The sequence below is a fragment of the Polypterus senegalus genome, chromosome 18 (assembly GCF_016835505.1).
Source record: "Polypterus senegalus isolate Bchr_013 chromosome 18, ASM1683550v1, whole genome shotgun sequence".
Classification (NCBI taxonomy): Eukaryota; Metazoa; Chordata; class Cladistia; order Polypteriformes; family Polypteridae; genus Polypterus; species Polypterus senegalus.
Genome location: NC_053171.1, coordinates 88,570,482 through 88,576,481, shown reverse-complemented (window position 1 = coordinate 88,576,481; position 6,000 = coordinate 88,570,482).

Below are 6,000 nucleotides of genomic sequence, written 5' to 3'. Positions count from 1 at the left end.
TCAATGAAAGGTTCTATTATAACCCCCACACACTAAACTGAAAACGGAATATTGTAATTATTTCTTGTCGTTCTGATGGCAGACATGTTCAGTTTATGATCTGCCTTGTGGTTGGTAAGGCAAACAGTTTTAAACTGTACTGAAAGTATTGAACGTACTGACGTACTAAAGTGAAGCCTATGTGAAGTTTGCCATAGAAAAGTAACAACATTTAAGTATAGAAAGTAACTGAAGTTTAATAAGAGAAAGCTTAGATTGCAATTAAACAAAGAAGAAATCTTTCCCTATTTGCCTTTTATTCTGCATGTATAATAACTTTTTTTTTCTGAAATTTTGAGATTCGTTCCTTTTTTAAATAATCTTCACCAAACTTTTTGGACTGAGAGATTTTTTTGTTACATGTTTGCCAACTCAGTAGCTGGTCAACTTTGGGAACCCAGAAAAGATGCAGCTACAATATCCAAACAGGAAGAGGAATTTCATCTGGTATAGTGGCTGATCTGCCATACTGCCCACTGCCAGGTTCAGCATTGCATATTCAGGGAACTGTCACATCCAACATTTTCTGCTATAGCTCTGTGATGTCACACTGGGATCACAAAGCATCATGAGGCTCTGGGAAAAAAAGCTCTACTAGGCCAGCAGGACAGTCAATTTTCAGAAAATAATATTCAACAAACAATGTCACCAGTGAAACCCACAATTTTTCCTTTGACAAAACTCTGGTAAATTTCATTGATTAACTCTACATCCCTTATATGTATAAGTGCTGAAATCAGCTCCCCTCCGTGAATGTGTAAAATCGCAACTAACACTTTGGTGAGGCCATAATGGTGTGGCCAACTTGTAAACTGGAAAGAAACCTCAATAAAATTAACTAGCCAAACAGTAGTAAGAGCTTGACACTTCAAATCAAAATGGTAAAATAAAAAAATTGTGAAAATACATTTTCTGAGATGGCTTGGAATAGCAAAAATAATTGAAATTATGTTTCTTTTATGATAAAGATTACAGTAACACTGTAAGCATAAGTTTAACATGTCACTGTGCTCTATGCAATTATATCTTATAAATCTGCTTTTTTCTGCTCACACGCACAACTGACACAAAGCCAGATTAATCACAGGGGTCACCACATAGAACTACTAGGCAAGCAGTATGACATAAGACAGATTGGAACAACTGGAAAGCGTGCAGTCAGATTACGAGATGCTGTGTGCTATTTCTATCGGTTAAGTCAGCATGGAATTGTATTCTCGTTTAGGCACCGTGGCCTTGTTTGGAACTCATGATCGTCTAAGGGGTGCTCTACATGTGAATAAGGAAGATAAAGCCTTGGAACATTGCCCGGCACACCTGCTGAAGCTGACGAACGGATGGGAGATACCATCATCTGTTCCTGAAAATGTCTTCCACTGCACCGACGACATCCACTCCCAGACAGGGTTTTGTCTGATATGCAATGATAGCTGACATTAAACAAATCTAAGTTATTTCTTACCGCTGTATCACTAGGGAGGGATATTGCCTTTTATGTTATATCTATATAGATTCGGGGTATGTAACATGCCACAATGACAAAAAAACTCATTCCCAGGACAAAAACATCTAACAATTTTAAAATGCATATGTTGGCAGTGGTATATGATGGTGCACAGGAAAGTGAAAGGTTTATAGATGATATGTTAGTGATCCAGATAATAGGCTGGAAGTGATGCAAGGAGAAGTGTTTGTTGTGAGCCCACTAATCTGTCCACTAAATCAACAATCCTGATTTAGAAATGTATAGAATATTAGTGGCTCAATTAAATCACAAAACACTTGGAAAGCTCCTACTTACAATTGTGACTAGGTTAAACACCAAGGGAATGTCTACAAACTCTAATGATTTTAAAGGACAGATGAAAACTCTTGAGTAAGTAAATTTGATAATTCAGAGGAAGGGAACGTTGTAGCACAACTTGATCAATGCATCTTAAAGAACTGAATTACAAGGCATTTAGCATCACCTTCTGGATACAGTAAAGTTATGTACAGGATGTATGTAGATACAGTAGATGGATATGAAAGGCACTATAAAATACAGGGTGGTCCTAATCTAATTATGCAGATCCATATCGTCTGGATAATTTTGATTTATGCGGGGACGATTCCAGTTCGGCGCAAAGATGATTCTTCATCTCGTTAGTTCACACACTTCTCAATGGTCCGGGATTTTTCGGGTGATTTTCTATGTAATAAACTTAATACGTTATAGCATAATGAAAATTGCATAATTAGATCTGGACCACCCTATAGATGCAGTAAAGTTATGTACGGGATATGTGTAGCATGACAAATATATAGTGTCATGGACGGCCGGTGTCTTTACCCGGCCAGGACGGCTCTTCGCTGGGAGGACCGGGAGGGCAAGCCTGGTCAGAACAGTACCTCCCCCAGAACCTTAGATGGCAGCCACCCTGGGTTGCAACGGTGCCTTGGACTCCCATGGGGCTTCATGGGAGTTGGAGTTTGGTGCAGCCCTGTTGGGGTCCATGGGCGCCACCAGGGGGTGCTGTAGCTGCTGCTGAGCCCGTATAGGCAGTTGTTTCACCACACCCAGAAGTGCTGCTGGAAGTAGGTCATCAGGCACCTCGAGCATTTCCGGGTAATGTATAAAAGGAACCAGGACACGCTACTCAGAGAGTTGGGAGGAGTGAGATAAAGCTTGCTGAGTAGGAGTGCAGCAGAATAAGAAAGAGAAGAAGAAAAAGAGTATTGTGTTTAAGGTGTGCTGCTTGTGCTTAAGACTGTGTTGTACTTGTGAGAACGAGGAAGGCATTGCCCACAAGTGAAGAAAAAAGAAAATAAAATCACGTGTGGTTTTATTTGTGTGCCTCCTGCATCTGTCTGTGTCAGGTTGGTTGGCTGGTACGCCCCCTAGAGTTGCCACAATAGATATGAAAGGTACTATATAGTAGACAGATAGAAGTTAGATATGAAACACATTATATAATAAATAGATACTGTAAAGTTATGTGCAGGATATGTGCGCTTCTCTGTGTCATGTGAAATTTACGGGTAACATTTAGGTACAAAAAAAAGAACAGGCACACACCATCTTTAACATCAGAAGTTCTACAAGCTATCTTAGCAAGAATTCTCACAAACAACCAACAGGCATTCAATGACAATCGAGTTAAATTAAAAACTGAAAGTTCTATTTAGCATTACATTATTTGGAACAAAAGAAAACACACCACAGTGGCAGAAAGTTTGTTAAGTCCAGAGCAGTTTTAGAAGTGCAGCTGTAAAGAATTACACAGTAATATTATTACACATGTAATAGGCTATTGCTATGTAATTTTTCTGTACTTTTACGTGGCTAGAAGTGTTGCAAACATGAACTCTTTTCTTAAAAACTGAACATAAACTCAAACTTACAACAAACATTTACAATATTATTATTATAAGCATAATAGGCTAATTCTAACTACATTAGATATCTGTTGAGGTTCTCAATACATAATACATTCATATAAGAGATGTCCTTAAAGAAGAAAAGGTTAAGGTTCATTTTTGTCACCTTACCTCAGAATGACACTTATTCAAATAATGTGCTTTTGACACTAAATTCTTTCTTTCAAAGTTCTGCAGACATTCAGAAAAATGACATTTTTGCCATACTCCTACTCATGGACTTTAATGACTTCCCAACACTAAGAGTCACATTTTCTCATTTTGAATACATTTTCTTTTTTTTTATATACTGTAGCTTAGAGTCCAATAGAAGAGGTGTTTCATTGCCTGCCCTTTTATTCTGTGGGAAAATGAAATGCCAGCAACTTCTAGAAAATAATTAGAATTGCAGCCATAGTCAAAATTTAGCACTGTGACATGTCAAGCCCTCAATGATATTCTGTGTCTGTATGCTGCTTTAGGATTTTCACTTACTGTACGAAGCCCCCAATATATATTACTTCTCTTTTTTTTAGAGTCATTGTGTGTACTAAAGCAGGAGTGATGTGAACTGTATACAAATGTGGGCATTGTACACAAGCACCTAAGTTGTGTAACTACTACACTGTACATTGTCACAGTTTGGGGACACCTCCCTGGACTAACTGAGCTGGAAATGCTAAGAACTCCAGATGCCTAAAAGATATCTTGATCTAATTTAAAAATGGGACTGGACGAATATTGGTCTGATCAGTCTAGAGATAAGCAGGATATAACAGGAAACCAGCAGAACCCATCCATCCATCCATTATCCAACCTGCTATATCCTAACTAGAGGGGGGTCGACTGGAGCCAATCTCAACCAACACAGGACGCAAGGCAGGAAACAAACCCCTGGCAGGGCGCCAGCCCACCGCAGGGCGCGCATGCACACACACACACACACACACACACACACAGGACAATTTAGAATCGCCAATGCACCTAACCTGCATGTCTTTGGATTGTGGGAGGAAACCAGAGCACCAGGAGGAAACCCACACAGACATGGGCAGAATATGCAAACTCCACGCAGGGAGGACCCGGGAAGCGAACCCAGGTCTCCTTACTGCGAGGCAGCAGCGCTACCACTGCGCTACCGTGCCACCCTACCAGCAGAACCCAAGAAGGTCAAAAGGAAGACAGAGAAAACTGTCAGTTCTGGTAACCTGATCCCAGATGATGATGAAAGAGAATGGGTCAGGTAGACACACAGTTTTCTTATGGTTGCCAAACAAGATCTTGGGGTCTTTAGGCCACTATATTCATTGGGCATCTAATATTAAACAGTACTTGTGCAATAGTTTATGTTTACACACCCAGTGAACACCATAATATACATCCATCCATCCATTATCCAACCTGCTATATCCTAACTACAGGGTCATGAGGGTCTCCTGGAGCCAATCCCAGCCAACACAGGGAGCAAGGCAGGAAACAAACCCTGGGGAGGACGCCAGCCCACCGCAGATCATAATATACAGTGTAAAAAAATAAGAGAACAAAGCAGCAAGAAGGATTAGGCCACAGGGGTGACCCTGTTTAATGTCTGGGTGAAAACGTCGCAAAAATAGTTTCAAATGAAAATGCTTCAGTGATGACGTGGTGAGGCCCTTTCTTAGCCAGTTCAGTTTCTTCATGAATTTCCATTCTCGTCAGAAGCTAGGTCTTGATTGATGAAGACTAGAATTGTCATGTGGTTTATTAAGCAAAGGAAGTAAAAAGGGGTGAGGCTTTGTTTGTTTGGCTAGTAAGTGGCGTCTGCAGTTCTCTGGAAAGTTCCCCTGCACTCTGAAGCAAACAGAAATCAAGGTAATGGTGGTGTCACATCAAAATCTCTCCCTGCATTTAAAGACACACCTAAACCCATGAGACACTCCAAGACTTGATATGTGAAAAATGCTAGTGTGGATGGAGACCAGTTTCATTTAAATTTTAAATGGAAACACAATATTGTGAATGCAGCCTCAGATGCACTGTAAATGGGCTACGAGCGGGTAAACACCCAGCTAACAACCTAGAGTCGGGTAAATAACTGAGTCAAGGCTTAACGAGCTAATTCAACCTATTTGGTGTTGCAAGTAATCAGTATTGAGCAGTGACAGGCATTCAAATCAGCACAATGACAAGGGGACCCACATTTTTGCACAGCCAGTTTTTTACATTTGATTTAATTTCATACAACTAAATACTGCTTCACTAAAAATCTTTGTTCGGGAAACACCGCAGTACTCAGATGTTCCTAGGAAATGAAAGACATACCACTGTTATCTTTTTTTGTTGAAAGGAGAGTCAATTATTATGCAGGCTGAGAGGGGTTCCCAAGCTTTTTCATATGACTGTAGATAAAATAGGGAGAGAGGGTGGGCCTTACACAGCAGTCAAACTCATCTCTGAGTCACAGGCTGTGTTCTAATCCCAACACTCTTGTCTCATGTCGCTCCAGCTGAGAGACTCCACTGCTTCCTCAGCCATCTGGTGCCATTTGTGTCAAATCAAAGTCACCCACGGCTCACATTCATT